The sequence below is a fragment of the Leptonychotes weddellii genome, chromosome 5 (genome assembly GCF_054177405.1).
Source record: "Leptonychotes weddellii isolate Sample4059 chromosome 5, ASM5417740v2, whole genome shotgun sequence".
NCBI classification, from domain to species: Eukaryota; Metazoa; Chordata; class Mammalia; order Carnivora; family Phocidae; genus Leptonychotes; species Leptonychotes weddellii.
The window spans coordinates 9,385,438-9,396,644 of NC_138373.1; the positions used below are offsets into that span (position 1 = coordinate 9,385,438).

At 44.6% G+C, this 11,207-nt stretch overlaps 2 non-coding genes across 2 annotated transcripts; one reads left to right on the top strand and one right to left on the bottom strand.

The window, feature by feature from the left end:
* Positions 1-2,649: 2,649 nt before the first annotated feature.
* Positions 2,650-2,722, bottom strand: TRNAE-CUC (transfer RNA glutamic acid (anticodon CUC)). Its single transcript has one exon. It is a non-coding gene; the product is annotated as a tRNA-Glu (tRNA).
* A 1,980-nt stretch (positions 2,723-4,702) lies between these two features.
* On the top strand, positions 4,703-4,814 carry LOC115944343 (U6 spliceosomal RNA). The gene has a single exon (XR_004078908.1). It is a non-coding gene; the product is annotated as a U6 spliceosomal RNA (small nuclear RNA).
* The last annotated feature ends 6,393 nt before the right edge of the window (positions 4,815-11,207 follow it).

An 11,207-nucleotide genomic window follows, 5' to 3' on the forward strand; every position in this document is an offset into this window, starting at 1 on the left:
CTGCAGGCTCTGGGCTCTCTGGGCCCGGTGCGCGTGAGGTCACGCTCCGCCTGGCGTACGTGGGGCTCGCCCGCTGCGTGCGGACGTGCTTGATTGGGTAGGTGAGGGGGCGGAGCCGCGGCTGTTGCCTGGTAACTGTTCCGGCTCCCCGGAGGAGGTGTCGGGCTCCGCCCCCCACGTCGCGCGTGGCCGGTGGGCGCCCGGCGTGGGTTTTGGAGTGGGTCGTGGCCCCGCGGCGGGCTCCGGCGTCCTGTTTATTAGCAGACGAGCAATCCGGAGGCCGGAAGAAGAGCCTCCGGTCGGGGGCCTACGATTCCTAATGGTCGTGGCTTAGAGTTAAAGCGGGGAAAGGCATTCTCAGCCTGTCAGACCCAGGCTTTGCTGTGTTAGTAACAGCTTTATTGAGATAGGCAGTAGAATGCGCCCTAATAGTGTGTGAGCACTCGTTTTTGGTTTACTGGCGGAGCTGTGCGGTTCCACTGTCGAATCGCAGAACATTTCCCACCCCAGCCCCCGCCCCCTGCAACCGCTCATGTCCTTTCTGCCTTGGTGGCTCTGCCTGTTCTGGATGTTTCCCATAGATAGGGTCATCCTAAGAGATCTTTGTGTCTGGCTTCTCTCCTTCCCTTTTATGGCTGAATAGTAATCCGTTGTATGGACAGACCACATTTTTTCCCCCACCAATTGATGGATATTTGGGTTGTTTCCACTTTTTGGCTATAATGAATACCATGAACATTCATGTACATTTTTGTTGTTTGGGGCTTTTTTTTTTTTCTTTTTGGAGGTGGGAGGGGGAGAGAGAATCCCAAGCAGGCTTCACGCCCAGTACCGGCCCACATGGCTTGATCTCACAACCCTGACTGAGATCACGACCTGAGCCAAAATCAAAAAGTCCCATGCTTAACCGGCTGAGCCACCCAGGCACCTCCACATACTCGTTCTTGTGTGGACCTATTTTCGACTCTCTTGGATATATACCAAGGAGTCGAATCGCTGGGCCCAACTTTGCCTTTCAAGGGGAAATTTTTTCATGTTTTAGCATCCTGCTGGAAATGGTTGGTGTGACTGGCTCATGGGGCCATCAGTACCCACAGATTTGGTGCCAGGCAGTAGCAGGTGTTACTATGCAGTGGTGATTGGGACTGGGTCTCTGTTCTGCCTGCGTGCTGGTTAGCCCCTGGAGTTGGCTGCCCTGAGCTCTGGGTCTTTCCCTGGACCTTCAGCCTGGACATTGACTTCCCTCATTCTCAGGCTGCCCAACTTGGAAATAATGTTCACATTGTCTTATCCCTCTCAGTTACTGAGTCTGTTTCCACATGCCCTGGGCCACTCAGGGGTGTTCTGGCTCTCATTTTGCCTTTATTACCTGTTATTCTGCTGTGTCTATGCAGGTCTGTCTCCCTTGACAGCACTGGTGGTGGGTTTTACTCACCTTTGTTTCCTGGTGCCCTTCTTGGGAACAGTGTGTTTTCACATTGCAGGTGCTCAAAACATAGTTTTAAATTTTTATGATTTGGGGGCGCCTGGGTGGCTCAGTCGGTTAAGCGTCTTCCTTCAGCTCAGGTCATGATCCCAGAGTGCTGGGATCCAGCCCCGCAACGGGCTCCCTGCTTGGTGGGGAGTCTGCTTCTCCCTCTCCCCCTGCTCCTCTCTCTTTCTCTTGTGCATACTCTCTCTCTCTAATAAATAAAGTCTTAAAAAAATAAATGTTTATGAGTTTATTTTGACTAAGGTAAAGTTCTAGACTATTTGTTAATCATTTAAATTTAACTTTTTTAAATTTTATGATCTTGAAAATACACATTATTTCTAGTTATCTTCCATATGCTTTGGTAATTCCAGAATAGAATACCTTGAAGTTGTCTTGAAATTTGTTGTTGTTCTTTTAAATTTTTTTCCAGTTTGGGGGTGCCTGGTGGCTCAGTCAGTTAAGCGGTGGACTCTTGATTTCAGCTGGGGTCATGATCTCATGGTCCTGGGATCAAGCCCCACGTAGAGCTCTGTGCTCAGCAGGGAGTCTGCTTGAGGATTCTCTCTCCCTCTCCCTCTGTTCCTCCCCCCAGCTTGCCCGCACATGCTCTCTCTCTCTAAAATAAAAAAAATCTTTAAAAAAACTTTTTAAATTTAAATTGTTTTCCAGTTTTATTGAGATATAATTGACATATAACATTGCGTTAGTTTTAGGTATACAACATAGTGATTTAATATATGTATTGCAAAACGATCACAACTAGGTTAGTCAACATCACCTCACATAGTTACAAACTTTTGTTTTCTTGTGATGAGAACTTTTAAGATTCACTCTCTTAGCAACTTTTAAACATATAGCAGGGGGCGCCTGGGTGGCTCAGTCGTTAAGCATCTGCCTTAGGCTCAGGTCATGATCCCAGGGTTCTGGGATGGAGCCCCGCATCGGGCTCCCTGCTCGGAGGGAAACCTGCTTCTCCCTCTCCCACTTCCCCCTGCTTGTGTTCCCTCTCTCGCTGTGTCTCTCTCTGCCAAATAAATAATAAAATCTTAAAAAAAAAACAAAAAACTGGTAATATAGTATTGTTAATTGTAACTGCCATGCTGTGCATTACATCCCCAGGACTGACTGACTGATTGATTTTAAGATTTTTTTCAAAAAATTTTAAGTAATCTCTACACCCAACATGGGGCTTGAACTCACAACCCTGAGATCGAGAGTCAAATGCTCTACCAACTGAGCCAGCCAGGCGCCCCAGGACTTTTTTAGGACTGGAAGTTTGTACCTTTAATGCCCTCCTCCGTACATTTCTGTGGAATGGAGAACAGGTTTAGCACTGAGTTTATAGCTCCCATTCACTGTGGCCCAGACTGTGGAAAAGGTGGCACCTCAGGAACTTAAATAAAATCAAGGCCTCGGAGACCTGAAAAATTCTAGGAAAACCTAGAAACGGTTTGGAAAAAAAAAAAAAAACAGGGCCTCTATTTCAAGATGTGAGAGGTTTGGTAAATGGAGCGACGACATTGCAAATGAGGGTCCGTTGTCCATGATGGAAGTGAACAGTAGATCAGGGATGAGCAAACTTTTTCTGTGAAAGGCCAGATAATAAGTACTTTCGGTCCGGGGCACATGTGGTCTCTGTCACATGCGTGCAGCCCTGCCCTTACAGGAAAGCAGCCACAGATGAAATGCAGACAAATGAGTGTGGCTGTGTGCCAATAAAACTTTATTGACAAAATGGATTTGACCCACAGGCTGCAGATCGTTGACCCCCGTTCTAGATGTTTGCTTTTCATTCGTAAAATATCACCTTGAAAAGAAGAGAGAGATGGTCCTCAAGGGTTGCTGGGGAAACTATGTAAGATTTGAGAAGGTTTTTGTTTTTGTTTTTTTAGTTTACATCTCCAGTCTTTTATTTTTTATTTATTTATTTATTTTTAAAGATTTTATTTATTTATTTGACAGAGAGAGGCACAGCGAGAGAGGGAACACAAGCAGGGGGAGTGGGAGAGGGAGAAGCAGGCCTCCTGCCGAGCAGGGAGCCCGATGTGGGGCTCGATCCCAGGACCCCGAGATCATGACCCGAGCCGAAGGCAGATGCTTAACGACTGAGCCACCCAGGCGCCCCTACATCTCCAGTCTTTTAAAAGAGTAAAAAGTTGGACTGGCTCAATCAGAAGAGCATGGGACTCTTGATCTTGAGGTTATAAGTTCGAGCTCCACATTGGATGTAGAGATTGCTTGAGTAAATAAATAAACTTTAAAAAAGTAATAAATAAAAGAGCAAAAAGTTAAGTACTGTGTAAATCCTGCGATCCAAGTGAACGTTGCTTATGCTTTAGATTTGAATAGAAAAGAAATTAATCACCCCGTAGGCTCTGGGGGATTTTATTCTGTGATACAGGCTTTCCCTGTTAAGGATTTTTAGCTTTGAGGCGCCTGGGTGGCTCAGTCAGTTGGGCGGCTGCCTTCAGCCCAGGTCATGATCTCAGGGTCCTGGGATCGAGCCCCGCGTCGGGCTCCCTGCTCAGCAGGAGAGTCCGCTTCTCCATCTCCTTCAGCTGCTCCCTCTGCTTGTGCTCTCTCCCTCTCAAATAAAATCTTAAAAAAAAAAAGGATTTTTAGCTTTGCTAGAATGCAGTAATTTGTCTTTTTTTTTTTTTTTTCAGGAAAATGTTCTCAGGGTGGGAGACCCCAGGTCAGCTTCTAATCATGTTTCATTATTTTGTTTTAAGTCATCTCTACACCCAATGTGGGGCTTGAACTCACAACCCCAAGACCAAGAGTCCCATGCTGTATGGACTGGGCCAGGCAGGAGCTCCTCCCATGTTTCATTATTGTTGATGTTCCATTAGTGCACGGGGTATTCTAAGTCATCAAATAGAGAAGACAAGGCTCCTGCCTCCATTTGTTGTTAAGTAAAGGATGCAACAAAGCAATAATTATGCAACATTGAATTTTTTTGTCATCGCTGGTAGGACAGTTGGTACCAACTGCTAATATCTTACTTCCACCTAGCTTAATTTTGCCTGTTATTTATTCTGTGCAATAAACCAGAGTTTTGACGTCACAGTCCTCTTAGGTAGGGATCACTGTGCTATAATTAACAGAAATGATACTTGTACCACTCATGCTAAAAGATGCCAGTCAAGCAATATACTTCTGTGTTTTAAGAAAGGCTTTGTTGAAACTTCTCTATGCAAGGAATTGTGCAAAATAATAGATACAATGGTGCTCGCTTCGGCAGCACGTATGCTAAAGTTGGAACAATACAGAGAAGATTAGCATGGCAAGGATGCGAGGATGACACGCAGAATAATAGGTACAGAGGTACCATACATGCGTTTAACTTTTGAGAGTTTAACCATGGTTGAACTGTAAACCTGAAATGAGAACAATCACTATTTCAATATCATAGGGAGAGCTTGGGTGGCTCAGTCGGTTGGGTGTCTGACCTTGACTTAGGTCATGGTCTCAGGGGCCTGGGATTGAGCCCTGAGTTGGGATCTGTGCTCAGCGGGGGAGTCTGCTTCTTCTTCTCCCTCTGCCCCTCCCCCCAGTTGTGCTCTCTCACCCTCTCTCTCTCATGAATAGATAAAATCTTTAAACAAACAAAGAAATAAATATTGTAGGCACTCTCTGTCATTCCAGTGGAGGAGCATGTGGGAGACGGGAGCCTGGAATATGCCAGCCCCTTAAATGGTCTCAGTTCTCTGGGGCCTCTCAACGTGAACATCTCAAAACACCACGTGTGACTCCAGTGTTTTAAAATGTGTGTTTTTCAGGGTGCCTGGCTGGCTCAGTCGGTAGAGTGTGCGACTCTTGATCTCGGGGTTGTAAATTCGAGCCCCACATTGGATGTAAAGATTACTTAAAAATAAAATCTTAAGGGGCGCCTGGGTGGCTCAGTCATTAAGCGTCTGCCTTCGGCTCAGGTCATGATCCCAGGGTCCTGGGATCGAGCCCCACATCGATGGGGTTCTCTGCTCCGCGGGAAGCCTGCTTCTCCCTCTCCCACTCCCCCTGCTTGTGTTCCCTCTCTCGCTGTCTCTCTGTCAAATAAATTAAAATAAATAAATAAATAAAAAATAAATAAATAAAATCTTAAAACAAAAATGTGTGTTTTTCATACATCATGGCCCCTAACCTACTTCACTGGGTGATTAATGGAAGAAACAGCCATCCGTGTCTAGACTGCAGGGAAAACTGTCCAGCAGGACTTGGTGAGGGGTCACCATTAGAGATGTGGTCCCAGGGAATCCAGTATTCATGCCGTCAACGTGCAAGTCATCAAACAAGGGCATTTCGTGTTCCAGTAGCTGCTTGATGACCAGCCAAGTAGGTAATAAGAGTTTAGAGAGACAGAAAAGTATTACAGTTATGGCTGGAAGACGTGAACTCCAAAGACATAGCTATTGATGGCAAAACTCTTTTTTTTTTTTTTTAGATTTTTTTTTATTTATTTGACAGAGAGAGAGTGACAGAGAGAGACAGCGAGAGAGGGAACACAGGCAGGGGGAGTGGGAGAGGGAGAAGCAGGCTTCCTGCAGAACGGGGAGCCCGACGTGGGGCTCGATCCCAGGACCCTGAGATCATGACCCGAGCCGAAGGCAGTCGCTTACCGACTGAGCCACCCAGGCGCCCCAAAACTCTTCTTTTTTAAGATTTTACTTATTTATTTGTTTATTTATTAGAAAGAGAGAGAGAAAGAGCACGATTGGGGGGGTGGAGCAGAGGGAAAGGGACAAGCAGACTCTGCACTGAGCTTGGAGCCCAAAGCGGGGCTCGATCTCATGACCCTGAGATCATGACCTGAGCCGAAATCAAGAGTTGGAGGCTTAACTAACTATTGATGGCAAAATTCTAAAAGAAAAGGGAACCAAGCCCTCCCCCAAAGAAGGATGGCCTTCTGATAAACAGCTCAAATCCACCCCAGCGGGGTTGACACATTTTAGAACCACTTATGTGAAAAAATGTGCCGTGTTGGCGAAGTTGCATCTAGTGATAAAGGGGAAAATCATTTCCCTAAATAATTAAAGAAATCATAGAAGAAAAATGTTCTCTCTGGGACAGGTATTTTTTGCTTCCTAAGATGATTTTGACCATGCGTGAATTTGCCTTTGGGCGTGCCTACTTCCATTGTAAGATGGGACTCTGTTGTGTAAGAAGGGTTTTTTGATTTGTTTTGTTTTTTAAAACAGTGTTGGAATTAGTTTACTCTGAAAGATACTAGTCAAGAATATCAGTTTCTTAGTCACAGTTTCCTTTTTTTCTTAAGTAGGCTTCGCACGTCAACATGGGGCTTGAACTCATGACCCTGAGATCAAGAGTTGCATGCCCTACCAACTGAGCCAGCCGGGAGCCCCTCTTAGTCACAACTAAGTCCCACTTAGTCTTAGTTATTATATTATTATATAATAATAACATATTAAAGGGTTTTGATTGCTAGTTTACTTTTAGAACAGTGCAAATTTACCCATATTAGTCTTTTTTAAAAACAAATATTTGCTTTATCTTAGATAAAAATTGAACACATGTTCAATATATTTAAAGGCTCATTTTTAAATCTTTGTAACTTCCAATGGGAAAATAATTTCACTGTTTCAACCAAGTAATGCCATTGATTTCTAAAAGTGTAGACAGGACTTTGGAGTGAAAGCTCCAGATTCGCCAACAGACTTATTTTGCATAAAATAAAAATCATTTCAAGTTGTGCCCTTCTCATGAAAGAATTTAATCTGAATTCTTTTTTTTTTTTTAAAGATTTTATTTATTTATTTGAGAGAGAAAGAATGAGAGAGAGCAAATGAGAGGGGGGAGGATCAGAGGGAGAAGCAGACTCCCCGCCGAGCAGGGAGTCCGATGCGGGACTCGATACAGGGACTCCAGGATCATGACCTGAGCCGAAGGCAGTCGCTTAACCAACTGAGCCACCCAGGCGCCCTTAATCTGAGTTCTTAATGGTGCATTCTAGAGACTGATTTCCCCAAAAAAGAATTATATAACCCATAGGATGGACCATACAATTTCTGAAAATAGAAATGTACAAATAATTGACACAGAGTATGTTCAGTTTCTAAAAATAATTGTTAAAATTTTGAAATAATCTTGAACTTGCTGAAAAGTTGGGAGTATGGTACAAAGAATTTTATTTTTTCTGAACCATTTGAGAGAACTTATCAACCTGTGGCCCCATTATTCCTGAATACTTAACAGTGTATATTTCCTATCAACAAAAATATTCTACATAAAGCAGTATTACAATCAAAGTTAACCCAGGGATGCCTGGGTGGCTCAGTCAGTTAAGCGTCTGCCTTCAGCTCAGGTCATGATCCCAGAGTCCTGGGATCGAGCCCCGCATTGGGCTCCCTGCTCAGTGGGGAGCCTGCTTCTCCCTCTCCCTCTGCTGCTCCCCCTGCTTGTGCTCTCTCTTTCCCTCTCTCTCTGTCAAATAAATAAAATCTTTTTTAAAAAGTGAACTTTCCATAAAATATACCTTGATTTTAAAAATTTTGGGGGTGCCTAGGTGGCTCAGTTGGTTGAGTGGCTGGCTCTTGATTTCAACTTCAGTCATGATCTCAGGGTCCCAGGATCAAGCCCCATGGTGGGCTCGGAGGCAAGTCTACTTTGAGGATTCACTACCCCTCTCCTTCTGCCCCTCCCCCTGCTCACATGATTTCTCTAAAATAAATAAATAAATCTTAAAAAAATTTTTTTTAATGACACGAACAGGTGTTTCAAAGAAATGAAATGTAATCCCAGTGAGGATTTAGTTTATAGCAGTTATAAAGAATTTTTTTTTGAGAGATCGTGAGCAGGGGTGGGGCGGTGTGGTAAGAGGTGGAGAGAAAGGGAGAGAGAGAATCTTAAGCAGGTTCCACACCCAGCGTGGAGCCCGACCCAGGGCTCAATCCCACAACCCTGAGTTCATGACCTGAGCCAAAATCAAGAGTTGGACGCTCAACCAAACAAGTTACCCAGGCGCTCAGCTAAAGAATTTTTATAATAAAAACTTTTTCAAAAGGAGACAGTGAATGATCATTTTGATGATTTTTCTTCTTGCTGAATAAAATCTGCAGACATGAACAATGTTTGAGTTCAGGAATGGGTGCTCCACTTTGCTTTTTGGTCTGCTTCATTGAGAGACTTCTGAACTTGGAGGTTATTTTAAGGACATAGAAGGCCATGTCCTAGTCATTTTTTTCATTTTATAAACTACCCACGTGTAAGTAGTTTATAATGACAGACTTCTCCTTGTTCTCAAATATGGGTGTGATACGGAGAATCAAAGTTTTATTTTAAGATAATTATTTAAAAGCTTCAAATTGGGGATGCCTGGGTGGCTCAGTCTGTTGAGCATCCAAGTCTTGATCTCAGCTCAGGTCTTGATCTCAGGGTCATGGGTTCAGGCCCCATGTTGGACTCCACACTGGGCATGGAGCCTACTTAAAAAAATAATAATAATAAAATAAAAAGAAAAGGTCCAAATTGAAGCGTGTGTATTTCCTTACTTGTTCATGGCCAGGTCATGCCTGGTATGAAGTCCCATTCACCTTTCACATTCTATTTCATAATAGGGAGACTGATTTATTAAAAAAGTAGGCTCCATGCTGGGAGCCTCCCAACATGGTACTTGAACTCACGACCCCGAGATCAAGACCTGAGCTGATATCAAGAGTCGGATGCTTAACCAAACTGAGCCACCCAGGTGCCCCAGATTTATAAAAATTTTTAACCAAAGCAATTTGATCTCCCTCTTCCTCTGCCTGCCACTCCCCCTGCTTGTGCTCTCTCCCTCTCTGTCAAATAAATTAATTAATTCTTAAAAAAAAAAAGAGACGTATGTGAATATTTCTGAATAACCTTATACAACCACCATAATTCACTCCCTTCGATCTATCTTTCGGCTTCCTTCCATGTACCTATTCATGTTATCTGTTAATTTATCTTTTGCTTACAAATATAATTAATCCAGCTGCTTTGGGGCCATAACATAGCCAGCAGTATTTCTTTAGAATGCTCTACTTCAAAAAATCCTCTTTATGGGGGTGCCTGGATGGCTCAGTTGGTTGGGCATCTGCCTTTGGGTCGTGATCCTGGGGTCCTCGAGTCGAGGCCTGCGTTGGGCTCCTTGGTCATCGGAGAGCCTGCTTCTCCCTCTCCCTCTGCTGCTTCCCCTGCTTGTGCTCTCTCTCTCTTTCTCTCAAATAAATAAATTTTTTTAAAAAATCCTTTTTATGGTGTTAGAGAAATTTTTTCAGAGACATCTTGGGATGCTACCTTGATTTAGAACTCGGAGGAATTTTGAGTGAGCTTTTATGCCAGAGAAATCTTAGCTGGGATCATCTCTTCCCACCTTGAGTGTACAAACCCATTTCTCTCTCTTTTGTGGCTGGGAGTCAGAGTGTGGTGTCGGGCACTGACGTCATCAGGAAGTGGTTAACATGCTTCTCCAGCAAAGTACTTGAATTTATTTTGCGAGGAGATGATGTCCAGGTTTAGTGGAAAACACCCTTCATGAAAATTAGCATTCCTAGCCAGAGATCTTGGGCAAACCACTTTACGTCTTTATTATTATTATTATTATTATTATTATTATTATTAATTTGAGAGAGAGAGAGTGAGCAAGAGAGCACGCAGGAGCAGGATGGGGGGCAGAGGGAGAGGGAGAAGCAGACTCCCCGCTGAGCAGGGAGCCCGACAGGGGACTCGATCCCAGGACCCTGGGATCATGACCTGAGCTGAAGGCCGACGCTCAACCGATTGAGCCACCCAGGCGCCCCCAAACCACTTTATGTCTTTGGTTAGTTTCTTCACCTGTAAAGGGAGGTTGGAACTAGGTCATCAGTGTGGACCCTCGCAGCTCTAAACGCATGCTTAGAGGATACCGTGGATTTCCACCGCTCACTTTCTTGTTGCTTCTCTTGGACAGGGATCATGGCCCAAGTGGAAGTGTCCGCCCTGCCTGTGGAAACCGAGGAGTCCTCGGAGAGCAGGATGGTGGTGACGTTCCTCGTGTCTGCTCTGGAGTCCATGGTGAGGCGGTCTGCGGTTCTATAAAATGTCCCCCAGTTGGACCACTGTTGAAATAGCAGAGCTGGGCCACATTTCACTCTGTCTATTTAACTGTAGCCTTCTTCACAGAGGTCCCGGGCTCAGCAGGTCACTGTTAAAGGCACTTCTTATGCTATGGATGTAATTATATCAACGTGATGGGCGCCTGGGTGGCTCAGATGGTTAAGCCTCTGCCTTTGGCTCAGGTCATGATCCCAGGGTCCTGGGATCGAGTCCCATATTGGGCTCCCTGCCCAGAGGAGAATCTGCTTCTCCCTCTGCCCCTCCCCCTGCCCATGCTCTCTCTCTCGCTCTGTATCTCTCTGTCCCAAATGAATAAAAAAAAAAAAATTATATCAACGTGAGCTTTCCAGATCTGAAAATTTAACGAGGGCGCCTCTGTTCCTTTGTTTGAGAATGTTTTTGCTCTGAATTCAGAGGTAAGCTGATAGTCCATTTATACGCCTCTAGTTAGCTCCAACGTGTGAAATGGACCGTGTGGGTGAAAACCTGGTGAGAAATGTCCTTAATCTCAAGGAATCTGATCACAAGATACTTATTGATTAGAAAGGGAAAACCAGCACCTTTATAAAAGTGGACAAGCCTGAGAGACACCCCCTTCATCAGGCGATCAGAGTGAACATCAGCAGTAATGGGGACAGACTGGCATCATGTGCCTCCT